Here is a 27485-nt window from a genome sequence, read left to right as displayed (position 1 = left end):
CGACACATGACATCAGGGGTGGGGCAGGTAAAAAAAACCCTGGTTCGGCTAATTGTTGGCTCTTCACAAGCCCCCTTCAAAGCACTGTGCAAAATAGCACCTTGAGAGAGGCTTCTGAAGACATCTTTCCAAAGGCTTGTCAAGACTACCCATTTCCCTCATCCTGCATATATTGTCAGCATCGCCCTTGAGCCAGTGCCACGGACTGGACTCATCCACTTCAGCCCTGACTAGGCCAGGCGAGCTGGGGTAGCACTTCCAGAGACCACCTTCTGCACAGGAACAGGTCAAAGTGCTGTGGACTCACAACTTAGAGTTGTGAGCACCAGATTCACTTCCACAAGTAGACAGTCGTCGCACAGCAGAGTACAGCAGAGTCTAGCAGAGTATATAAACAACTCGGAGAGCAGCTCTGTAGAATATCTTCTTTATTCTATCTACAACTATTATACAACTATATACAGAGCTAACTGAGCCTAAGCATAAATGAATGCTAAACCGCACTGAGTGTCTGCAGCTGCTCTTAGCAGCAACCTTATCTATACACACGATCTCTAACACTCAGTCTCTCTCTCCGACACACTGACTGACTGACCGACTCACTCACTGACCGACTCTTTGATGTGGTGCTGGAGCAGAATAAGTAGAGAGCAGAACATGCCTCCTCCTCTCTGCAGAATCAGCAGACTCCTTAGGAGATTCTTGGATATGGGAGGGGTGAAATCTCCTCATATATCGCCCTATCAAATATTCAATCATTATTTGAAGTTCTGTGGTTCTTCTTTGATATGTTCTAAAAATCTAGTGGGGTCCCTGAAGGTGCAGGCTGTTGTGGAAGGCTGGCATGGGGACAGGCGGGTACAGGGCTCGTCAGAAGCTTTCGCTGATGTGTTGTTTTTCTGTTGAAAATTGCCCTCTGCCTCGCTTGCTGTGGAAATGTTATGGGCGCTTGTATATTTTCCATAAGGTAAAGGGACCCCTGACCATTAAGTCCAGTCACAGATGACTCTGGGCTTGCGGCACTCATCTCGCTTTACTGGCCGAGGGAGCCGACGTTTGTCCACAGACAGCTTCCGGGTCATGTGGCCAGCATGACTAAGCCACTTCTGGCGAACCAGAGCAGCGCATGGAAATGCCGTTTACCTTCCCGTCGGAGTGGTACCTATTTATCTACTTGCACTTTGACGTGCTTTCGAACTGCTAAGTGGGCAGGTGCAGGGAACGAGCAATGGGAACTCACCCCGTCGCAAGGATTTGAACCGCCGACCTTCTGATCGGCAAGCCCTAGGCTGTGTGGTTTAGACCACAGCGCCACCTGCGTCCCGTATTTTCCCTAGTAGAGGAAAAAACAGGGATGTGCAAAGTCATCCCTGTATATATATACACCAGCTGCCTAATACTGTAGTTTATTGGGCAAATTATTCTATTATTATTATTATTATTATTATTATTATTATTATTCCCTTCATCACAAGATCTCAGGGCAGTTAAAATAGAAACAATAAGCCCCCTCACACAAACACATTTAAAAGGCTGTTGAATGTTAATCAGCCAAACCGCCAGGTTGAAGAGGAATGTTTTCACCTGGCGCCTAAAGATGTATAATGAACGCGTCAGGCAAACCTTCCTGGGGAGAGCATTACACAAAATTAAGTGCAGGAATGGCCAGTTCTAGTGATTTATTAAAGAAAGGTGTACATTTGCAATGCAGCGAGCAGAGTCTCACTGCCTTTACAGACGCAGGATGGGTACCACGGCAGTGAGAGGTCATTGTGACTTGACCACACCCAAGCAAAAGCATATACAGTGGTACCTTGGGTTACAGACGCTTCAGGTTATATACGCTTCAGGTTACAGACTCTGCTAACCCAGAAATTGTACCTCGGGTTAAGAAATTTGCTTCAGGATGAGAACAGAAATTGCACAGTGGCGGCACAGTGGCAGCGGGAGGCCCCATTAGCTAAAGTGGTACCTCAGGTTAAGAACAGTTTCAGGTTAAGAATGGACCTCCGGAACGAATTAAGTTTGTAACGTGAGGTACCACTGTACATCCTTTATGCACAACGCAGCATGAGTCAGTTTACCCACAGCCTCCCAGCACACCTAGGAGGGAAACCAACCAAAGCTTCTTCCCTTTCTGGGCCTAGAGCCCGACATCCCAAGGCCCAGCGATAAGCATAGCATCAAAACAAGCCAATTAGCATACATCAAAGCAAGTGAAAATATAATTTATGAGCTCATTCTTGCCACAATTGCCAATTAGTTTTTGAGGTCGTATCAACTACCAAGATGGCGTTGGCAGGCCTTCCAGAACATTCCGCCTTTGGTTCGACACAATAGAACTTCCTCACTGGGTGTGTGTGTGTGTGTGTGTCTCCCTAACAGTGACTGTGATGTCATGAAGTGAAAGCATTTCTATCTAGCCAGACTTTAAAGCAATAACCATTGTACGTGGTTTTTATCTGCTTGGCCTAAACCAGGGATTGCCAGTCTGTGACCTTCCAGACATGATGAAGTTTGCCCTTTTATCTGTTTATTTTATTTATTAAATTTATATAATGCCCTTCGTCTAAAGATCATGGGGCAGTTTGTAGCATAAAAATACAAAGTGAGTACAAAATACAAACCAAACAAAGAAACAAACAAACCAATAACCTTGCCTTTCACAAGCACATTGAAAAGGCCATAGATTGTTTAATCAGCCATAGGCTTGGTTATAGAGGAATGTTTTCTCCTGGTGCCTGAAGATATGTAACGAAGGTACCAGGCGAGCCTCCCTAGGGAAAGCTTTCCACAAGCGGGGAGCCACTGCAGAAAAGGCCCTTCTTCATGTTGCCACACTCCGGACCTCTCGTGGAGGAGGCATGTGAAGAAGGGCCTCAGATGATTATTGCAGGGTCTAGGTAGGTTTATATGGGGAGAGGCAGTAAGCTAGTTTCTACACACTCTCACACACTTCTATCTAGACAAGCTAGAGATGTTATTAGAGCTCAAGGGCACATCCCAGCCAGAAAACACACACTCAGTGGGGGTGTGAAGAAAGGATTGTGAGTGGCCTTGGGAGAGGTGTGGCTGGAGAAGGGATCTGGCATGAGTTGCTGCCGCAAAAAAGCACAAACAAATAAGGAAGTGGGAAAACTCAGTACAGTGGTACCTCAGGTTAAGTACTTAATTCGTTCCGGAGGTCCATTCTTAACCTGAAACTGTTCTTAATCTGAAGCACCACTTTAGCTAATGGGGCCTCCTGCTGCTGCCATGCTGCCGTAGCACGATTTCTGTTCTCATCCTGAAGCAAAGTTCTTAACCTGAAGCACTATTTCTGGGTTAACGGAATCTGTAACCTGAAGCATCTGTAACCTGAAGCGTCTGTAACCTGAGGTACCACTATATCTGAATCTGTGGTATGTATAGCGAGGCTTGAGCATAATTCTTTATGTTTGGATAAGTGAATTCTTGTATAGTGAACAGGCGGGTAGTGGGAGCTGTGTGTAAATGGAATTTAGTAGCTGTAAAGTGCAGTTGCAGTTAATGTCACTAATTGATGCTAATGATAACAGTCACATAAGATGTACCAAAATCAATCCCAGGGTTTCTGTCTGCTCCTTCCTGAGCAGCACCCGCAACAGAACATCACACGTTCCTCTGTGACAAGTCACCAAGATAGGAACTGATTATTTTATACTTTGCAAGAACTGTGCATGTTGATAGCGCTATGGAAACCAGGGGTGGCTAACAGTTTTTGGCTCAAGGGCCATGTCCACCCTTGGCCAACCCTCCAGGGGTCACAGGTCAGGAATGGGCGTGGCCAAAAGGGGGCGTGGCCAATTTCACTGTAATACACACACATGGGATGTACATGCAGAATTGCAGAGGCACACACAGGCCCTCTCCTCAGCTGAGCTGTGCAGATCTGGCACTCAGGGCCGAGAGGAACCAAATCCATACACGGGCAAACTATAGAAGTTTGTGGTACTGGGTGTATTAGTTGGAGACAAAGAGCCGCAGTGGATCTTGCCTGCAGTTCTGACAACAACTCAGAGCTGTCTATACTTAGCTCATCTCAGACACACACCACATTATTCAGCTTGCTTCGGAAAAATAATTTTGTTAAATTATGTAGCTAATAAACAAGAGAAGCCCATTTGCCGAATGATAAACAGAATTCTCTCTTCCTTAAAAAGTGAATAATTCCCCCCCTTGAAAATAATCATTGCACACCAGAAACTCTATATTTGATTAATAGTGTCTATTATATATTGATGGGGGGAATAATTACATATTAGTCCTGCATTCTGATTACCTGCGGAAGGTTCCACTTGTAATATAATTAAGAGCAGCTCTACTGGAGTTGTGGGCGGCTGGCTGTGTGTATACACATTCCCCCTGCTGATGGAAAGTCGAGGCATTAATGAAGAAGGCCACGTTTTAATTCCTGCTCTTCCAATTCAAGGGAATTATTGTGATTGCCGTACTTATTTATTTTATTAATGTAGCAGTGCCTTGAGTTCCTGGATGGACAGGAAATAGCTTTGACTTGCAGATCTTGATTGGACATGGAGAGAGTCTTCTATGCGAGACATAGACAAATCACTGAGTTACTCCATAAGGAAAAAATCCAAAGTCCACAAGTGGGCAATGCCTTTATTGGGAGTAGGTTTGGGGGAGAAATTGAGTTTGGATAGCACTTTAAGGCAAATAGACCAGATTTCTACTTCCTGAATTAATAGGTGAACCAAAACCCAGCTAGCCTTAAAAATCCACAGTTCTCTGAATTTTGGGATTAAGGGAGCAATCCTGTGTACAGGAAGCTGGTGTAAAGTGTTGTTGTTTAGTCTTTTAGTCGTGTCTGACTCTTCATGACCCCATGGACCAGAGCACGCCAGGCACTCCTGTCCCACAGTTTGGTCAAACTCATGTTGGTAGCTTCAAGAACACTGTCCAACCATTTCGTCCTCTGTCGTCCCCTTCTCCTTCTGCCCTCAATCTTTCCCAACATCAGGGTCGTTTCCAGGGAGTCTTCTTTTCTCATGAGGTGGCCAAAGCATTGGAGCCTCAGCTTCACGATCTGTCCTTCCAGTGAGCGTAAAGTAAGTTGGTGTAAATTAAGCCAATGTAAAGTTACATCAAATCTGAACCCCGTTCAGCAGCAGGACTGCTTCTGCTTTGCCTAAACCTGGCAGAAGGAAAACAAGCCTTTAAAAGAGTCTCTATGCTAGGTTGCCAGGTCATACGACTTAGGTGCCCGTGGGGCTTGCCCGCTTAAAATGGTAGCAGCCTTGAGTTAAGGGGAAGCCTTTCAATGAAGGTTTATACAAGCTGTGTATCCACTTTTTATTCACTCTTTAAAACGCACAAACACATTTTTAGCCTTTGTGGTTCCATAGCCAGCTTGGAAATGCATTAGCGAAGTGTATAAGAATTGCCTTACTAGGTCAGACCAAGGTCAACATAGTCTAAGCATTCTGTTTCCAATTTAAAATATCATCTAAGGGTCAAACTGAATGAGGCAAAAGAACGTAAGCAGCGGCTTGCTGGATCAAATCTGTGGGCCATCTAAATAATAGACTATAGACAAAATACAAACAGGCAAATCTTGGGTCCGGATGGCATTCTACCCGAGACCTCTCAAAGAACTCAGATGTGACATTGCTGATCTTGTAACAAAAATATGTAACTTGTCCCTCAGATCAGCCTCTATACCTGAGGACTGGGAAGTAGCTAAAGATCCTGCAAATTACAGGCAGCTTAACATCTGTCCTGGGAAAATTGGTGAGAAGTATTGTTCAATGACAAACCTAGACAGCATCTTAAAAAGCAGAGACATCACCTTGCCAACAAAGGTCCGTATAGTTAAAGCTATGGTTTTCCCAGTAGTGATGTATGGAAGTGAGAGCTGGACCAGAAAGAAGGCTGATTGCCGAAGAATGGATGCTTTTGAATTATGGTGCTGGAGGAGACTCTTGAGAGTCCCATGGACTGCAAGAAGATCAAACCTCTCCATTCTTAAGGAAATCAGCCCTGAGTGCTCACTGGAAGGACAGATCCTGAAGCTGAGACTCCAATACTTTGGCCACCTCATGAGAAGAGAAGACTCCCTGGGAAAGACCCTGATGTTGGGAAAGATTGAGGGCACAAGGAGAAGGGGATGACAGAGGACGAGATGGTTGGACAGTGTTCTCGAAGCTACCAGCATGAGTTTGACTAAACTGCGGGAGGCAGTGGAAGACAGGAGTGCCTGGTGTGCTCTGGTCCATGGGGTCACGAAGAGTCGGACACGACTAAACGACTAAACAACATTGTTCAAGATGAAATAGCCATGCATATAGAAGAACAAGCCCTTATTGAAGCTGAGTCAGCATGGCTTCTGAAAGGGCCAGTCTTGTCTCACAAACCTATTAGCGTTATTTGAGGGTGACACCAAGTATATTGATAGAGGTTGACAGAGTGCCCTTGAACTTTCAAAAAGCTTTCAACAAACTACCTCACCAAAGACTCCTGAGTAAGCTTAGCAGTCAAGGAATAAGAGGGGAGGTCCTCTTCTGGATCAGGAACTGGGTAAGTTGCAGAAAGCAAAACATAGGAATAAATGGGCAGTTCTCTGAATGGAGAGATATCATAGAGTTGGAAGGGACCCTGAGGATCATAGAGTCCAACCCTCTGCAATGCAAGAATATGCTGCTGTCTCTTATGGGGATTAGACCTGCAACCCTGGCATTATCAACACCATGTTCTGACCACCTGAACTATCCATTTAATGTAGATTGTGAATACCCCGTAGATCATAAACTGGTTAGGAGTGAACAGTGAAGTGGCCAAGTTTGCTGGTGATACTAAATGGTTCAGGGTTGTTAAAACAAAAAGAGATTGCGAAGCACTCCCAAAGGACCTCTGCAAAGCGAGTTGATAGATGGTTAAATGACAAATGTGATTCAGCATCAACAAGTGCACCGTGATGCATGCCGGGACCAAAAGACCTTAATTTCATATACATGCTCATGGAGTCTGACTCGGCGACTGACTGACCAGGAACGAGATCTTGGTGGTCTACATCACAGCAGTTAAAACGGTAGCTGCTGGTTGCCAAGTCAGGCAGAGTTGTCTAATTAATTTTGCCTCAATTTCCAGAAAGGAAATGATATTGCAGAAGGAGACAGCTACAGGGCAGGATCCAGTAATGAGGGTCAAGATGCAATGAGCCCCTTGAGGAGTAAAAGCCCTTCTACAGGCATACAAGGACCAGAGTAAAACACATCATCAGCAGCAGCAGCTCAAAATACCCAGGTTAAAAAGCCGGTTTTTAAGAGGAACACGTCTGCTACTGCACCACACTCCAGCACTGTCAAGTGCGTGAGTGTGTGGGATTTGAGGAGCTGCCATCTCTGAAGGACAGTGGCAAGTGACAAACTTCATCCAGGGGAAAGGAGATCAAGAGAGGACATGTTATAAATAAAGTGGTACCTTGGTTTCAACGCTTTGATTCTTAGACTCCAAAAACTCGGACGTGTGTGTTCCGGTTTTACTCATGGTCAGCGATAAACTTCATTTCATTTGTCTTTGCTTGCAATTTTTGTATGCATTTTGTTTCTTATAATATTGATCGTAACGATAAGGGTTTGTAACCAATGTGAGTCCTGCTCGGAGTAGACCCATTGAAATGACTAGACAGAACTAACTTGTGTCCATTAATTTTAGTCTACTCTTGAGCAGAACTTGCATGCATTCAACTCATTGTTAGATATACAAATCTACGTTTGATTATAAATTTATCCCCTTTTTTTAAAAAAAGCAGATGGTTATTAAGATTCTTGGAGTGAATAAGAACATGGAAGAGCAGAGAGAGAGAGTGAAGACAGGAAGCAAACCAGTGCAAGGATCTTTGTATTTTCCTTTAGCAAAGCTGCATGCCAAAGGTTATGACAGCTTCTTGGTGTAGAGATTTTATGGGAAGTCTATTGGTGGATACCTGTTTCTCCCATTTCAAAGACCAGAGTGGATGAAGAATAATTTCGAGGGACTGTATGGGAGGAAAGGCTTTAATCCATTACTAATTAAGGCAAAAGAGAAAATAACGGTAGTTACCATGAAAGAAGGCCAGCTGCGATGTACCACATAGTATGCAAGGAATCCAACTAGACTTTTGACTTCTTTTTATTTGAGATCTGGCCAAGCACTGAGAGAACAGATTGGAATGCCAAATGATGGGAATATGAGTTCTAATTGTTTGTGCAAACGTCACTTTTCAAGATTCCTGTTTTTTAAAGAAGATGCGCAGGTAATTGGCAAGCCCATGTTTCATTGCTATGTTTCATTGACAGGTAAGATGTGATTGCTTTCAGCAGCATTTATTTGTCTCCTCTCCTTTTTTTCTTTTTTGAAAAAGCATCCTTCTGAAAATGTTAGGTCAACCGCCGGCCATCAAAGCTTGCTTCAGGAGACGAACGCAAGCTGCGATGTCTTGTTATGAAATGTTTATATTCAGAGCAAATGGATACGGTTTATTATTCCTCGTCTTCTGTGAATGAGCTTTGGAGTGGGTGCTAGCAAATATTCTTTAAGCAGAATGGACTAGCTTGTTTTAATGGTGCAATAGCTGCCCCGGGGCTAAGCTATATTTCTGGTGAAGTCAATGTAGCACCTGCCAGATTTTGCTGGACTGCAGCATCCATCACCCCTAACCATTGGTCATGCTGATCAGATGATGAGCCACAACAACAGCAGAACAACATCGGCAACCTCTTCTATATCTAATGGTGGCAGAGATGTGCTTCTAAATATGGATAGATCTGCAGTGCAGAATAGCATGTGAGAGGGTGCAGTTTAAAAGGGAGTTGTATTGCAGGAAAGAAGGCTGAATATGGCCCTCATTTATCTCCCAACCACCCCACTGTATCCCTGAGTTAATCCCTCTCCCCGGAATCGAGCACATCTGGAAGAAAAACAGCTGTTGGGAAGGGCCCAAAAGGTGTGGGATGGGCTCACATCCATCTGCCCATGGTTTAAATTGCTGGGTTGGCATTGATAATAATTTGTTGCTGCTTCTTATTATCAATTGCATAGTATTTTGTATTGCATATTATTATGGATTATATTTACCATACTTTTCCGTCTATAAGACGCCCCCATTTATAAGACACCCCCTATTTCTGGGGACTCAAATTTAAGAAAATGGGGGGAAGTTGCCCAGAGTTGTTGAGCTTTTTTGGGGGGGGGGGAATTGCACATGTTGCAGAAGCAGCCTCTCACTGCGTGCTCGCTGCCAGCAGTCCTGAATCACTCACTTGATTGCCGCAGGGGCAGCCAATCAGCAGCAGCCCTTGCCACAGCCACCAATCAACTGTCAAAACGCCCCTGACAATCTCCAGCTCCCAGCTGCAATCAGTTGCACGTCACAGCACTCCACTACCCATGTATAAGACGAGCCCCAATTTTTGACATTGTTTTTGGGTCAAAAAAACTCGTGTTAGACACAGAAAAATACAGTATATAGCCTTTTTAATTTTTTGCATGTTATCATTATATTAGGAGGGACACGGGTGGCACTGTGGCCTAAACCACAAAGCCTAGGGCTTGCCGATCAGAAGGTCGCTGGTTCAAATCTCCGCGACGGGGTGAGCTCCCGTTGCTCAGTCCCAGCTCCTGCCAACCTAGCAGTTCGAAAGCATGTCAAAGTGCAAGTAGATCAATAGGTACCACTCCGGTGGGAAGGTAAATCACATTTTCGTACGCTGCTCTGGTTCACCAGAAGTGGCTTAGTTATGTTGGCCACATGACCCGGAAGCTGTACGCCGGCTCCCTTGGCCAGTAAAGCGAGAGTTGTCCGCAACAGGACCTAACGGTCAGGGGTCCCTTTACCCTTTACCTTTTATCACTATATTAGGGGAAATGGGAATGCCTGAAGATGGCTTCTAAGCATGTTTATCCAAACATATGACTGGGAAATCTGCATTGTCAGGGATCCTGGTTGTCAACTTCAGAAGAACACTTTTGGGATCTCCTCTCCAGACTTTTCCGTTCAACACAGGAAGGTCAAAAGTGGAATAGGCTCAACCAGGGTACATAGATGCTAGGAGCAGAGCCAGCAAGTACCCCCTCTGGAACTCCTGCACACTTTATGCCTTCACATTTTGTTTTGAATAGATGAAGAGGGCTTATATTTGTTGCTGCTGGGATGTTAATTGCTCAGAACTGGAAACCAGCCAAAAATCCCAGAATTTACTGAGAGGCTTTATAATATCTGGGAGATTGACTTTTTGTGCAAACAAATGCTGGACAGGGAAAAACGAAGAACTTTGCAAATGGCTGGTCTTTATTTATTCAGTGCTGGAATGCAAAGTTTCCTCAAATCAAGGTAAATACCCAAGTCTTACCCAAGTGGATTTTTCTTTTTTTACTTTGACTTATTTTATAATTGAGGTCTTGATTGATACCTCTTCCTGATAGATATATCTATTTTCAAAGACATGTTAGTCCATTTTATGGCAATAATTTATCTTATTCTTTATTTGTTTTGTTCTCTGTTGATTCTAGATCAGCAATGGGCACCACCCATTGTTGCATTCCAACTCCCATCAGCCCCATTCAATGGTCAGGGATGATGGGAGTTGTAGTCCCAAAATATCTGGAGGGCCATTGGTTCCCCTGCCCTTGGTGAGGGTGGTTGTTAGTGTTGTGCACAACTGTGGTTTTATAATTGTTGGGAGCTGGCCAGAGTAGCTGGGGCAATCCAATCAGAAGGGTGTTGTTGTTGATGTTGTTGTTGTTGTTGTTGTTCCAGGGCATTTTGTGTGTAAGCAAAAGAGAGATGGGTGAATCTCCCATTCCAGCTTCTCTTAGCTTCTCATTTCCCAATTTTAATTTGACTTCTCCACATTTCCTCACATTTTTAAAGTCTTTGCGAAAATTCACCAGCATTTTAGTGCAAATTTCTCCTAGATCACAGCTTTTACTCTGCTACATTCATTTTTGTACACAATCCATGACTGCAGAGCTGCACTGGAAAATTCAGAGAAGAGCAAATTTCAAATGTCCGTTCGCACATTGCTCTGGAACTTTGCTGAATTTCTCCTCCAGCCCTGGCATGAAATGTTAGCCGCCACAGAAGAAAATGCTACAGTCAGAGAAAAAAATAAGCTTTATATTTTGGTCAGGAAGGCAGGGAATATGAGTTGAGGAAAAAAAATATCAGAAAATTTATCAGAATTTTTTTTTGGCCCAGCTACAGATTGCACACCATTCTTTCTGTATTGTTTTCCTTTCTTTAGTTAATATGCTCAGTTAAAAACTGAGAAGCACCCCACATGCAGAGAGTTCTTTATACTTTCCATCTTCAAGGAAACCTTTCCGTATCAACTGATCGCTGCCAGCTTGGAGCTCTGCCACACATGCTGTGGAACCCCTGGGAAGAAATCCGGAACCTGTTCTAGGATGCACAGTCATTTCATGCAGAGTGTGGGCCAAGCCTAAGTATTGCCCCAGAAGAATTGAGAGTGCATTCTGGAATGTGTCCAAAACTCCCCTGGGGCTGCAAACTGCAGGGAAGACTCAAAAGCAGTAGGCGGACTGCCTTTCAGTGATGCTTGCCAGCTATTAGGGATCATCTCCCTGAGGAACCCATGTCAAACTTCCAAGGGCTCCTGGGAGCACAGCTTGAAAAACAATGCTCTGCCACATGTTGTGGGGTCCCAGCTAGGAGCCCCACCTACAGACTCCCCGTGGACAGATGGTGAGAAGAAAGGTGCAGGATCTTACTCCGGAGAGCACGCAAAGGAATCATGCCAGATAGAAAATGTTCAACAGCGTAAGTGAATGGGTTTTTGAAGCTAGCTGGTTGACAGTGCAATTACTGCAATGTGTTGTATGCCTCTGAAGACGGTCAGGGAACTTCAGCTGGTGCAGAATTTGGCAGCCAGGTTGTTTGCCAGGGCAAGACAGCTTGAGCATATAATGCCAATCTTGACCTGATTGCACTGGCTGCCAATTAGTTTCTGGGCCCAATTCAAGATGCTGGTTTTTAATAATGATGATGATGGTGATGATGATGATGATGATTATTTTATTATTTATATATATCCCGCCCTCCCCAGCTGAAGCTGGGCTCAGAGCGGCTAACAAGAATAAAAGTAACAGCATTCTAAAATCAATTCATTCTAAAATCAATTCAAAATCAAATTAATGGCAACCATTGGGCTAGAGTTCTGTGAGGATTACCAAAGGAGGGGGTCAGACTGTGCCTTGGAACAGCTCTGTCTTGCAGGCCTTGCGGAAAGATTTCAAGTCCCGCAGGGCCCTAGTCCTGTGACAGGGCCCTGTGACAGAGCGTTCCACCAGATCGGGGCCACGGCCGAAAAAGCCTTGGCTCTGGTTGAGGCCAGCCTAACCTCCCTGTGGCCTGGGACCTCCAAGATGTTTTTGTTTGAAGACTGTAAGGTCTTCCGTGGGACATACCAGGAGAGGCGGCCCCGCAGGTATGAGGGTTCTAGGCCCACAAATCCTTAAATGGCTCAGAACCGCAATATCTCAAGGACTGCCTCTCCCGATATGAACTGACCTGACCCTGTGCATTTTTGTATCTCATGTTCACACACACACAGAACTGCATTGCTAGATTGGGAAAAGTGCAAATTTCGAGAGATAGCTTTATTCCTGTTTGTGTCTTGTTCTGAAAAGTGAAGATTAGGTAAGGTCACCTTTCAACGTAAACAGAATCACATTTGTCCCCTGTCTCTTGTGGCAGGTTTTCCCCTAAGCACCATAAAGTATTGGGTCTGCCCTGGGCAAATTTTGAGTCTCTCAGCAGCAGCCTCAGAGCTGGTCGAGGCCAAACCGTGAACATCGTCTGGGTGGGAACTGCATCCTAAAGAGTAGGTGCTTGATAAGACACTGTTACTATCAGGGACAAAAAGAGCTAAGGCTGGCAACTTAAACACGAAAAAAGAAAAATAGGGGTTTTTTTGTTTTGTTTTTAACTGCTTATCATTTGGCGGTGTTATGAATAATGTATTACTTGTTTAACACTGCTACTGTGCTTAGGCTTGCGTGGGTAGCATTCATTACAGGATAGGAAAATGCAATTATTAAAAACAGTTCCATTAAAACTGTACATTTGTTTTTGAATCAGCCTTGTCTTTAAAACCTCATTAATTAAATTAAGGTCTGTCGTACCTGTGGTGCTGGAGGAGACTCTTGAGAGTCCCATGGACTGCAAGAAGATCAAACGCATCCATTCTTAAGGAAATCAGCCCTGAGTGCTCACTGGAAGGACAGATCCTGAAGCTGAGGCTCCAATACTTTGGCCACCTCATGAGAAGAGAAGACTCACTGGAAAAGACCCTGATGTTGGGAAAGATGGAGGGCACAAGGAGAAGGGGACGACAGAGGACGAGATGGTTAGACAGTGTTCTCGAAGCTACAAACATGAATCTGACCAAACTGCGGGTGGCAGTGGAAGACAGGAGTGCCTGGCGTGCTCTGGTCCATGGGGTCACGAAGAGTCGGACACGACTGAACGACTAAACAACAACAACTGTCGTACCTGATAAATTATGATACCAGAGCCATCAAAGCTTTCTTCACAGTTGAGGATGGGGCAGTTTATGTAGCACGAACCCAAGGACTGTTCCTCAGGATGGTTACCTTTGGGGTGTTTCTATGTAAGGATTGCATTTAGACTCATGGTACATCTGGATAAGGATGGAGGGAACCCCCCCCCCTATTTCTGTTCCATGGTCGCATCCATGCCATACACCATGCCTTTCAAGAACACTTAAAGCACATGACATGCTCCAGAGAATTCTGGGAATTGTTCTTTACCCCTAAGGCGGCTACAGTTCCCAGCACCCTTAACAAAGAATAGGAGTGTGTGAGAGTTCGTGTGGCATGGTCACACTCACCACGGGTGTGTGGTTCCTGGAGGGTTGACCAAGGGTGAATATTATTGGTTATTCAATTTACATACCGTCCTTTTTTTTCAAAATGTCAGCCTGGATAGCTCGGTTAGTTACAGTGTGGCGCCAATAATGGCAAGATTGCAAGTTCGATCCCCGTATGGGACAGCTGCATATTCCTGTATTGCAGAGGGTTGGATGAGATGACCCCCAGTTCCACAATTCTGTGATTCTATGATTCTATCCCAGACACTGAGATCCAGCACAGAGGACCTTCTGGCAGCTCCCTCATTGCAAGAAGTGAGGTTACAGGGAACCAGACAGAGGGCCTTCTCGGTGGTGGCGCCCGCCCTGTAGAACGCCCTCCCTTCAGATGTGAAGGAAATAAGCAGCTATCCTATCTTTAAAAGACATCTGAAGGCAGCCCTGTTTAGGGAAGTTTTTAATATTTAATGCTGTATTGTTTTTAACACTTGATTGGGAGCCGCCCAGAGTGGCTGGGGAAACTCAGCCAGATGGGTGGGGTATAAATAAATTATTATTATTATTATTATTATTATTATTATTCCACATACAGCGAGCGGCCACAGAATGTTGCCTTTGAGTGAAAAGGTTAGATATGTTTGCCATGAAATTAACATTAGTGTCCAGAACAATGCCTTGGTGCATGTGTTTACAGAAGAGACAGGGAACCTGTGGATATTCAGTGTTGCTAGACTGTATCTCCCAGTATCTCTGACGCTTTGCAATGATGATTTGGGCTGATGGGAGTTGGAAACCAGCAGCATTCCCCCATTCCTGGTCTAGAGCATGCCCCAATATGACTCACAAATACTAGGCTTTGTTTGCACTGGCAGAATGCATGTGGACTGAGGATCAAAATGTTTTCAACTGGATTCAATGTGGAATTAACCATCAGCGGAAGATTTCCATATTAAAGCTATACAGAGTCCTTTGCAACCAGATCCAAACATGTTTACTCTTTTCCAGGTGGAGCTTGTTGGAACTGTCTGCCAACGGGATTTCAGACTAAATTGAAATGGTTTCCCCCCCTTAGAAACCCACTTGGAACTCTGGCGCTGACCTCCAGTTTCGTTTTTAATATCATTACTATTATAAAGTTTTTTCAGTTATACAAAATAATGTGAAAATGAAGAAGAAGAAAGTGTAATACAGTCATAACTCAGGTTACAGCCGCTTCAGGTTGCGTTTTTTCGGCTTGTGGAAGAACTGGAATGGATAACTTCCAGGTTTCAGTGGTTGCACATGCGCAGAAGCGCTGAATCGCAACCCACGTGTGCGCAGGCGCTGGTTGCGAACGCTGCGGGTTGCGAATGTGCATCCTGCACGGATCATGTCCGCAACCTGAGTCCCCACTGTATATGCTACTATATGTAGAATTCTTATATATACTAATACATACAGTGGTACCTTGGTTTAAGAACAGCCCTGTTTATGAACGATCCGGTTTACGAACTCCACAAAACCGGAAGTAGCATCCCGGTTTGCAAACTTTACCTCGGTCTAAGAACGGAAACTGAACAGTGGAAGGGCACCAGCGGCTGGAGGCCTCATTAGGGAAAGCGCGCCTCGGTTTAAGAACAGGTTTGGTTTAAGAACAAACTTCTGGAATCGATTAAGTTCGTAAACCGAGGTATCACTGTATGTGATTATTAATAACCTACTATATTCTGTATAAACTCGTTCCAAATATCAATATATTTATCCAAACAAAGTCTGTGCCTATAAGCAATCCGTTCACATGTTGCGAGTGCTGTCACACCTCTAATCCATTGATTAAAGGGGACGATATTTTTGTTCTTCCAGTTCATCAATACTAATCTTTTGGCCATAGTTAGGGCACGTACAGTCATACCTTGGTTCCCGAACATAATCTGTTCCGGAAGTCCATTCGAAAACCAAGGCACAGCTTCCGATTGGCTTCAAGAGCTTCCTGCACTCAACCGGAAGTCGCGGAAGCCGAGTCGGACGTTCTAGTTCCAAAGAACTTTCTCAAACTGGAACACTCACTTCTGGGTTTGTGGCATTCGGGAGCCAAAAAGTATGAGTACCAAGGTGTTTGAGAACCAAGGTACAACTGTACTGTGTTTCGTCTGGGGGCATGTTGTGTTCTACCTTTGCTGTCTGATAGTGCAGACCCAGGTCATTGAGCCTGAGCTTCTACAGCCGCCTCTTGCCATGAACTCCCATTGGCAAGATTGCCAGCAACAGCAGCAGATATGTCCTATGCCTAAGATGATCTTTTATTCTCTCGCTAGTTATGCTATTTCAAATGTGCATTTTATACATCCTTTAGTAATGTTTTCTTTTGAAAAAAGAAATGTTTGGGGTAGCTTTGCTGTGTTAAGTATGTATTCTATAGTTGACCTCCTTTGTACTGTTTTCTTTTGAAAACTTTGAAGATAATATTTTACCTTCCTGTTAATTAATTTGCTTTGAATGTGTGCTTTATATTTGACTTTCTTTTCACTAATGTTTTATTCTGGATTGATTTATCTGATGCTGTAAAATACTTTGAGGTTTTTTTCCTTAAAAAAAAAAAGCGATATAGAATTAATAATAATAATAATAATAATAATAATAATAATTTCATCATCCCCAGTTTATTTTCCAAAATATTGTGCCCCAGAGTATCACAATCCTTTTTTTTATGGGCAGAGATTATTACTAAAATGAATAAACAAACAAACAAACAAACAAACCCAAACTCGGAGCCAAGAGCAGCTGAATAAATCATGTAAAGTAAGTTCAATTCCATGTTTGTTTACTTTGTATAATTTATTCTCCTCCTGCTAGCCAGAGGGGATATCAGCACTGAAGCCTCACCTCCTGACTTACGTCTTGAATAGAGATGTATACATGTCTACTAAAAAATAAACCCACTGTGTTCAATGAGATTTCACTAGCAGGTAAGTGGGTATAAGTTTGCAGAAAGTTCTGGGCAACATTAGTACCATACATTTAACAGTGTTATTTTTCTAGAAAAAGAAGTGCTGGAACTCAACCTGAACATCTCCCTTGTTCTCTTATAATGGCAAGGGCGCCCACCTGAGAGATGCCAGAACTGAGCTCTGGAGAGCTCCAGCTGAAAAAAAGACCTACATCCGCACCAAGGGGCAGAAGCAATAGACAAAATCGATAATTTCCTATACAGTGGTACCTCGGGTTAAGTACTTAATTCGTTCCAGAGGTCCGTTCTTAACCTGAAACTGTTCTTAACCTGAGGTACCACTTTAGCTAATGGGGCTTCCCACTGCCACTGTAAGATTTCTGTTCTCATCCTGAATCAAAGTTCTTAACCCGAGGTACTATTTCTGGGTTAGCAGAGTCTGTAACCTGAAGTGTCTGTAACCTGAAGCGCATGTAACCTGAGGTACCACTGTATACTTATTTATCAGCTAAAGTAGCAGAGTCAGTATTCATTCATTGACCATCGCTGTCACATGGCCTGTCTTGTCCTCATTGCCATAAAACAGAATTTCTTGACAGCCCTGTTGACATCTGGGTCTTTGTCAGCAAGAAGATGTTCAACATAGGTTTCCTCTGAGCAGCCAGACACAAACTCATAAAATGCAATTTTTAGCAGTGGTTCCTGCATTGCAGGTGACTGGAGCAGATGATTCTTGGGGTCCCATCCAACTCTACAGTTCTGTGATTCTATGAAAACAAGTTTTGTGGCACCTTAAAAAATAAAAACAAACATATTGTGCCATTAGCCTTCAGGAACTAGAACCCACTTTTCCAGATTCAAGAATAGTTATTCTTACTTGTCAGGTATGTGTGTGTGTGTGTTGGGTTTGGATTGCTTCAATAATAATAATCAAAACACTACTAAACCTTAGGTTATGTAAATACAATCCTAGTAACAACACACACAACATAACAGGCTGTTTTTGACTATGTAACTTCTATTTCAAGCACAATTCAACACATAATCTCTCACAATGTGTATCTCACAATGTGTAATTCCATAGACCAATACATCATGCAAACAGAACACATCCTGAGAAATTAAATATTGGCATATTGGCAATAACCACAATATGGTAAGCATACCATATTGTGGTTATTGCCAATATGCCAATTTAGGAACTGAATGGACTTTATCTCCTGACCATCCATTGGACTTTAATTTCTCAGGCTATGTTCTGTTTGCATGATGTGTTGGTCTATGGAATTACACATTGTGAGATATTATATGTTGAATTGTGTTTGAAATAGAAGTTACTTAGTCAAAAACAGCCTGTTACGTTGTGTGTGTTGTCAATAATGATAATCAACAACAGTTACAAAGGCCTTTTGGTTTCCCATGGGTTGGCCATAGTAGCAGTGCCCGCCCTGTGGGACACCCTCCCATCAGATGACAAACAGCTAAACAGCTAACTGATTTTTAGAAGACATCTGAAGGCAGCCCTGTTCCGGGAAGGTTTTAATGGCTGATGTTTTATTGCATTTTTAATATTTTGTTGGGCGTTGCACAGAGTGGCTGGGGCAACCCAGTCAGATAGGTGGCATATAAATAATAAAGTTGTTGTTGTTGTTGTTGTTGTTGTTGTTGTTGTTAATAGATAGGTCTTTGGTCTGATCCAGCAGAGCTCTTCTTAGGTTTTTAACCCACCCTCAAAGCTCTGATTGACCAAGCTTTTTTTGCATCTTGGCGACTTCTGATTTCAAAGATCCTTGAGAGAAAGGAACAGCGTGTGGATTGTCATAAGCCATCTGGCAAAGGACTGGCAGATGAACCTCTCAGATCGTTCAGCACAGATACAGATTCTCCATAGTCTAACACCAGAAAGCGGCGTCTTGCGTGCGACTTGGAAGGCGCTGCCCTGCTCTGCCGAAGCAAGGGGATGCACAGAGGCCAAGCTTGAAATCCTGTGTGCCGTTCCGTTTGACAAATGGCGTGCTAAAAATGGAAAGCACAGAACAGAAGGCAACCAGTAGGATAAAAAAAGAAGAAGACACACACATAGAAAGAGAGACTTTGGTTCTTCAGGAAGGATGGAGAGGGGAGCAAAGGAATCCCAACAGCAAAGCCTTCGAAAACCGAGAGCTGAACAGAGGGACCTCGTTAAGGTAAACAAAAATTTCATAAGGGGAGCAGAAAAGATAAACGCTACCTCGGTTATTATTAGCTCACGTCAAATACGGGAGCAGCAGGGATGTGCACTTCAGATACAGTGCAAGAGCTTCGCAGAGTTTAAGTGGAATTCCTTGCACAGAATGCGGTTAATAGATGGAATGTGGCATTGCTGGCAGCAGGAGAAACAATCAAGCTAAACAGCCTGCAGAGCTATTAGAGGGTGAAATACATATTGTGGAATGAGAGACAACAGGCCTGCCCATCCTTGTCTGTGTGTTTACTTAGAAGTCAGCTCCACTGAAACCAGCAGGGCTTGATCCCAAAGACGTAGGCGCAAAACGGCAGCCTCAGAGGCAAAAGGAACCAAAATAGGAAATCTGCTGAATCGTGGCTGTTACATTTATTTATTTATCTGTTTGTGGCTTTCCCCCCCTTCAGAACCCTGAAATGCTCTTGATCTGGCTGTTGAAAGGATGACTGACTATTGTGGGTAGAGAACAAAAAGGCTAACGGAGGACGAATGGAATGCAGAAGCATGAAAAAGGACCCAGCCAGCCAGACCCCTGAAAGACAGTGCATTCCACGCTGCAATGTCTTGTTGCAGGCCCCACTCACTTTGACGATAACAAATGTCAGATTCACGGGTACGAGTGTTTAATGATGTTGGGCATACAACAACCGCTGCACTCTTTTCGTCTGCCTGAAACATCTGCTATAATGTCCTGAAAGGATTTCTGGGCATTTTTGCTGTGTGGAAAACACACTTCACCTCTGCTATTTGGTGGAGTAATATGGTTATTTGCTATTGGTATTTCTTACTACGTTTCTGTTGTTATTCTCAGGGCTTAGAAAATGCAGCTGATTGATTTTTTCCCCACCATGGTAGGCCAGTCCCGTGATTGCAATAAGGGCCAACTGCTGGAGAAGTACTGGGATGAACCATTGATTAAGTTGACACCGCAATCTATTTTCCTGCGCGTCGCAGGCTGAATTTACAGTCCGTGTACACCCACATTACTGACACATTGTTCTGTGTGAATAATCTTGCTTGGGCGACTTTGCCTGTGCTCGGCTTTTATTAATATTAGAATACCTCTCGGAACTCTTGAAGAGAATGAAAGGGGAGGCTGAGGGAATTATACCAAAGCTTGCTTTTTTTTTTTAAGGAACAGGAGGAAGTACAATGGGGAGAAATGACATAGATGTTCAAAATGGCTGCCTGAAAAAGCCGCATTTTCCAAACAGAAAGGCAACAGTCGCAATCCAGGTCGGCAACTTTGATAGGTTGCTCTAAGCAGTCCTTTTTCGGGGGGGGGGGGGAAGCAGGGGTATGCATACCCCTAAACATTTTGTGAATCTAAAAAAATGAAACTAAAAAACTAAAACTAAACTAAATGAAACTAAAAAAATAAAATAAAATTTTTAGTTTCTTCTCTAGCACGGTGAATCATTAGTTCCGTTGCTACGACTGATGGTGGCCTCATTTCTTATCATGGTGTTTCCTAAGTCTCAGACAGAAGTGAATGTTTAATGTGTGAAGCAGGAGTTGGAATCTAGCACGGTGATTGGTCAGTTTTGTTGTTACCGCCTCCGATGGCGGGTTCATTTCCTTTCCCAGTGTTTCCTGAGTTTCAGTTGGAAGTGAGCGTTTAATGTGTGAAGCAGTGTGGAATGCATCTAAACACTGTAGCCAACTTAATGTTTATAAAATTGGTACGTCCTCCTTTGTGTTTGTTTAAGCCTTCAGTGTATGGTTTTTGAAAGGACGACATCTGGCGACAGACGCCAACAGCAAACAGAGGAATCGGGAAGCTGTTAGTGCACACAACCTCATGCCAATGTGGAAGTTACTGTGAGCTGTCAGCTGTGTAATATGAGGTAATGCATGTTCTTTGTACTTTTGTCCATTTACTGTATTTATTTTCCCCGATTTGAACTAGAAAATGGTGATTTTCTTGAGTCAAAATGAGAGTACCCCTAATTTTTTATTTTTTTTTAGAGGAAGAAAGCACTGGTTTTAAAGTACTTACTTATCTCATGACAGTTCTTGCAATTCTGTAAATATAGCTTTTGGATTTCATTTTGTGTTGATGTTTTACTTACGTTATGACTCATAGCTGTAAGATGAATGCAGACAAGCTGAGATGTGGATGTCCAAATCACACAAAATCCTAGCCAGGAGGGCTATACTCTGCTTCCTTAGTTGGAGTCTGTAGTGCTTCTGAGTACCAGCTGTTGAAAGCCACAGGATGCGCTCAAATCCTGCTTTGGGTTTCCCTCAGGCATCTGGTTGGTCACTGTGAGAACAGGATTCTGGACCAGATGGGCCGCTGGCCTGATCCAGAGGGCTTTTCTGGTGTTCTTAAAATGAAATGACAAAAACCCTAAAATGAAAACTAACACAAATGCATTTTGATTTAAGGTCTTCTTCAGTGGTTTCTGGCAAAGGTAAAGGTAAAGGGACCCCTGACCATTAGGTCCAGTCGCGGATGACTCTGGGGTTGTGCGCTCATCTCAGTCTATAGGCTGACGGAGGCGGCGTTTGTCCGCAGACAGCTTCCGGGTCATGTGGCCAGCATGACAAAGCCGCTTCTGGAGAACCAGAGCAGTGCACGGAAACGGTGTTTACCTTCCCGCTGGAGCAGTACCTATTTATCTACTTGCACTGGCGAGCTTTCGAACTGCTAGGTGAGCAGGAGCAGGGACTGAGCAACAGGAGCTCACGCCGTCGCGGAGATTCGAACTGCCGACCTTCCGATTGGCAAGCCCTAGGCTCTGTGGTTTAGACCACAGCACCATCCATGTCCCTTTCTGGCAAAGATACTTACAGTATATAATGAAGAAAGAAAGAAAGAAAGAAAGAAAGAGAAACCTGTAGTTAAGTTGTGGGTAGACATGGCAGACGACACAGCGATTTCTCCAAAGCAGCTCTTTATTTTGTAAGCTGGAACAGAACTGAACAGCAAACAGCTCAGCCGGCCTGCTTTTATAGGCAGCCGGCTGTCAACATTGTAGCAACAACAACCCAGGGTTTCCCGCCTAAAATACCTGACGGGGACCTGAGTGAAAACTATCTACAGTAGCCCCCTGCTGGCCCAGGGTGAGAACTTCAGTACATAATACCTGTGACCCTCCAAATATTGACATTAAACTCCCATCATCCCTGACCATTGGCCATGCTAGAGCTGTAGTCCAATGGTAGCCAGAGGGCCACTGGTTCCTCACCCCAGAATTGTAGAATGGAGCAGAGAAGGGAACTCAAAACGAGTTTGCCACAAGGCCAAAGTTCTCTCTGTAGGCCTATGCAGAAATCTTCCCTGTTCTTCTATGCCCATGTTCAATTTGGCATGCCCGCCACGGCTGTGTCAACTAAAATAAATGCATAACGGATAAAATGAGAGCCAATAACCAACGATGACCTCTCCCAGCTGCAGTGGGCTCTCCTTTACACCCTTGGCGAAGATCATTAGTGTCTTGTCGTAAATGCAAAGCTAAAGGTTATTGTTATTGCCAGAGCTGTCAATCTCCTTTGCAAATAATGAGAGCAACAAGAGCAGCAGCGAACGGCCGCTTGAAACAGTTGGAATCCCTCTGTGCTCTTACACACTTCCCTTTTTTGGGAAGGAAAAAAGAGCTTTCGGAGCCGTTGCAAATGGCAGTTAAGAATAACAGATCTCCGCAGCCTGTCTGGCTCCAGGGTCATTTAATTCATATACCGGCGCAGGCAGCTTGAAGGGGAATCGAGAACGGAAGCCAGCTATGCGTGGAAATCCTTTATTTTTGATTTGTAATGTCTCAGCATGGAGGATCATGGGAAATCAAGAGAGATTTCTTGTGTTGCTGTTTTTTTCTTTAAAACGAGCAACACAAAATTATTTGTGCAAAACTAACTGGTACAGAGAATAAGGCATACTTAACTAAAAACTAAATAATAAATACAGGCTGCAGTTTGAGAGCACTCTTTTCAGCCCAGAAAGACTGGCCGGGCTGGCCGCAGAATGAGATTTGGGCCACATTCACGCAAAGCTTTTAAAGTGCTGCGATGCCAGTTTAAGCAGTCAGGGCTTCTCTCAAAGGATTCTGGGAACTGCCATTTGTTAAGGGTGCTGAGAGTTGTGAGGGGACCCCAATTCCCTCCCCCCCCCCAGCTACAGTTTCCAAAGTGGCTTAACATTCAACCGCTTTTCACAGTGGAGTCTGGGAACTGTAGCTCTGTTAGAAACACAAGCCTGCCATCCAGGAAGCTAAGTCTGAAGTTGCGCCATGTGTTTAGGTACTCTGCACGAGCTCAGGAGCGCTCTCTCTTTTAGAGCCAGTGTGGTGTAATGGTCAGAGTGTTGGACTATGACCTGGGAGGCTGGGGTTCAAATCCTCACTCAACTTACTGCATGGCCTTGAGCCTGTCATTGTCTCTCAGCCTGACCTTTCTCACAGGGTTGTTGTGAGGATAAAATTGGGAGGGGAGAACCATGTATCCTCACCTTGAGCTGCTTGGAGGAAAAGGTGGTACATAAATCTAACAAACAAACAAACAACAAATCGGTGCAAATTGAACCATATGTACCAACCTATCAAACTAATTATTAGTCTAGCTTTTAATCTGTTTGTTTTGGATTTACTTTTGTGGGATGTGAAACTTATAGCAGTCAAGTACAACATTCCTGGGATGCGGGTGGTGCTGTGGGTTAAACTACAGAGACTAGGACTTGCCGATCAGAAAGTCAGCGATTTGAATCCCCGCTACAGGGTGAGCTCCCGTTTCTTGGTCCCAGCTCCTGCCAACCTAGCAGTTTGAAAGCACGTCAAAGTGCAAGTAGATAAATAGGTACTGCTCCAGCGGGAAGGTAAACGGCGTTTCCGTGCACTGCTCTGGTTCGCCAGAAATGGCTTCGTCATGCCGGCCACATGACCCAGAAGCTGTACGCCGGCTCCCTCGGCCAATAAAGTGAGATGAGCGCCACAACCCCAGAGTCGGCCACGACTGGACCTAATGGTCAGGGGTCCCTTTACCTTTACCTTACAACATTCCTACAGTGGACATGTTAGGGAATGTTTTGTACCACTTGAGAGAAAACTTCCTGTTTTCTCCTGAGCTGGGACAGACTTCTACTGCATGTGACTTGAAGTGGGAGTGGCCTATTCAGAATAGCGGAGCACACCTCCTCTATGTGCTTCTTTTTCTTCTCCTTCATTTTTGTTTTCCTGTGTATGAGGAGAAGTGACTCAGTCACTGCTCAGTCGCACTCACTTGGGACTAACTCCCTTATGGGATAGTTCATGTAGATATGCACTTTTGTAACCTAAGTCTACCTTCACGGATCTAACTGTGAACTGAAAGATTGTAAGTAAACTACTTTTATACTGACTTTAAAAAGAGTGTTGTGTCTATTCTTTTCAAGAGGGACAAGAAGGTATCTTATCAGGAATCTTATATTGAGAGGCTCAGACGAGCCTGCAACAAGCTAAGCACTGTGCGATTGAAAGGGGAATGTTTAAACTCTGCTAAGATACAGAACTTGCTAACGCAAGTTAGCAAGAATATCATCAAACAATATATCCTCTCCTGCCTCCCTGAACATTCCTACAACTTTTTTATGGTTGGTTTGGTTTATTGTATTTTTGCATTGTGCTTCACACCACTTTCTGATTTATTTATTTTTAAGAAATGAAAAGTGGTATATAAATATTTTTTAATTTACACTAAAAATGAAGAAGAAGGAGAACAAAAACAGAGCAAAACAGTAAAGGATCCATAAAGGCAGGGGAACCTTTTCGGCCCTAGCGTTGGAAAATAGCAGGAAGGAAAGGTACCCATGTCTTGTCTTCTGCTTGTGGTTCGCTGTGCTGGCGTCAGTGGATGATGCTGCCTGTCTGATAAACCCGGCACTCTCCATCTTCAGGGCCATTTGCCTTGGGAGCCAGGTTCACGTGATGCTATCGGCGGATGATTTATGGCCGTTGCCTCTCGCCTGACATTTTGGGGGAAAGTTTTCATTGTTCATAACCGGCTTGCAAACAACGGCAGACGTTGCAGGTGCAGCAGAATTTTAAATGCGAGCGCAATTAAATGGGATGTGGGCCTCCAGCCGCCAGCAGGAAGCTTCCCCGTAATAATACAGGAGAGTGGAACTCTCTGCAGTATTGATCTTGTGATGTTTCAGCGAGAGGTTGCTTCAAAGCACAGTTGCTACATAATGGCATATGGTCTCTCTCTCTCTCTCTCTCTCTCTCTCTCTCTCTCTCTCTCCCGCTCTCTTTCCATTGCTGCTGTCTCAATATTTTCTGCATAGCGAAGATGCACTCTGCCAGCACCTCTGTGGCAATAATTGGATCAGATGTATGTTACAAGCGAAAGATGATAAAAAAAACAGCTCGCTTGATTGTTGTTTAAGCTCTGCGGATATCTCCCATCTTGTCCCTTTGATAGATTCCGCTCCTTTTTTTAAACAAGCGTTCAAAGTGCATCTCTTAAAAACAATTAAGAATCTACGGTAGTGGTGGGGTAAGGGGAAAGAGGGGTGGGTGGGGAATTAATATACATGCAAAGGATGTAAGTAAAAGAAGACAGAAGTTTGTGCAAACAACATTCTTTCGACCTCCGGGGCGAGGCACGTGGCCAAGACTCCCACCGGTGGAGCAATGCCATCCACGGTTGAGTTGTCTATATAAAGGCACGCAGCTCAAAAAATTACAAGTTGCAACACCTTGTGAGATTTATTGGTTGAGAGTCTGGCAAAGCTGATGAGGCAGGGAATATAATGCACACCTAGCCAACATAAATCAGAGCCGGGGACACGAGACACCAGATTCGTCTCTTGTTATACAGCTAATATCTCCAGATTGCTTTTAATCATTTTGTTTTGTGCCCTCCAGAAGCAGGAAGGGAGAAACATCATACGCCACATGCAGCGAACGTCATCCATCTGTCAGTTCCCACCCCAAGGCGGTGCAACGGTTCAGCTGATCCCTGTGCATAAGGAGGCAACCCCGATGTCTTGGCAGTGCTTCCCATTTACAGATGCTCTGCTCTGAATTCGAATTCTAAAGCAGGGGTTAGGAACTTCTGGTTCGCAGGCCTAATTAGGCCCACCAGGCATTTTGAGCCAAGCAACACCCACCTGCTCTACACCTGACATCCCGTTTGGGACGAGTTTAGTTGCAGCTGGGCCAAAGAGGGGTTTGCGGGTACCTTTGATCGGCTGATCGACAGCACCTGTAAAGCCCCTGGCAAGGCTGATTTTCCGGGGCTGCAAAGCACAGCACGGGACTCTCAGCAGCCACCAAGACTGAGGTGACCATTGCAGCCCAGGGGACTGGGAGGATTCCCCATTCCTGTTCCTGCATTGCAGGGGGTTGGACTAGATATCTCTTGGGGTCCCTTCCAACTCTACAATTCTCTGATTCTATGACCATACCTCAGTGGTAGAGCATGCAGAAGATATCAGGTCCAGTTGCCAGCATCTCCGGGTATAGCTGGGAAAGGCTCCTGCCTATAACCCTGGAGACTGGCTGCCAATCTGTGTAGACAATAGTGAGCTAGATGGACTGAGTTGGTGTCAGGCAGCTTCCTATGTCCCCACGGTTGCTGTGCAGTCAGCAGCACAGTCATGTGCTGTCCTGAGCGCTCTCACTCTGTCTGTTTCTCACAGCTATTATTACAGGAACATGGTGCAGGTGCGAAGCTATACAAAGCCTCTCACATGTGTGGCAAGCACAGCCTGGAAGTTGGGACAGTTCTTACGCTGCAGCCACCAGAGTCTCCTTCCATAGGTGCAGATGAAGCGATCAGTTGTCTGTGTAGCCCTGCGCAGTGTGCTCGAGCTGTGTCTTCATAGGCAGAGATGAGCCAGGAGAAATGGAACAGAGCTATGGGTAAAAAACAAAACAGGGAAAGCAACACAGATCGCAAGTAGACAGATTCACCTACCCTTAGTCTGAGCCAGGGAAGAATTAAGGGGTCATAATAGTCTCAAGTCTTCTGTGAGGCAAGCATTATGAACTCCCTGAAACTCATAATACCCCAGCTTGGAAGTAGAGTTCTGTGGTTTTTCTACACATATAGGAGGGACCTCCAGATGTTGATATAATAATAATTTATTATTTATACCCCACCCATCTGGCTGAGTTTCCCCAGCCACTTTGGGCGGCTCCCAGTCAAGTGTTAAAACAATACAGCATTAAATATTAAAAACCTCCCTGAACCTCTTCAGATGTCTTTTAAAGATAGGATAGCTGCTTATTTCCTTGACATCTGAAGGGAGGGCATTCCACAGGGCGGGCGCCACTACCGAGAAGGCCCTCTGTCTGGTTCCCTGTAACCTCACTTCTCGCAATGAGGGAATTGCCAGAAGGCCCTCAGAGCTGGACCTCAGCATCCGGGATGAACGATGGGTGTGGAGATGCTGTATACCTTCAGCTATACAGGACCGAGGCCGTTTAGGGCTTTAAAGGTCAGCACCAACACTTTGAATTGTGCTCGGAAACATACTGGGAGCCAA

The 27485-nt window shown here is 44.4% G+C and overlaps 1 long non-coding RNA gene across 2 annotated transcripts in view; it reads left to right on the top strand.

The window, feature by feature from the left end:
• Positions 1-18473: 18473 nt before the first annotated feature.
• Positions 18474-27485, top strand: part of LOC310675857 — a 141887-nt gene continuing 132875 nt past the window's right edge. Inside the window, exons 1-4 of one of the 2 annotated variants that reach the window (XR_014510250.1) lie at positions 18474-18980; positions 20728-20865; positions 21410-21435; positions 21808-21854. This is a non-coding gene — a long non-coding RNA (uncharacterized lncRNA). Of the gene's footprint in view, positions 18981-20727; positions 20866-21409; positions 21436-21807; positions 21855-27485 lie in introns of those variants that run through there. The other variant, XR_014510249.1, reaches the window with a different exon arrangement.

This window comes from Podarcis tiliguerta, assembly GCF_965153285.1.
Source record: "Podarcis tiliguerta genome assembly, chromosome: 4".
Taxonomy (NCBI): domain Eukaryota; kingdom Metazoa; phylum Chordata; class Lepidosauria; order Squamata; family Lacertidae; genus Podarcis; species Podarcis tiliguerta.
The sequence above is the reverse complement of the archived record's forward strand: the minus strand, read 5'-3'. Positions and strand labels throughout refer to the sequence as shown.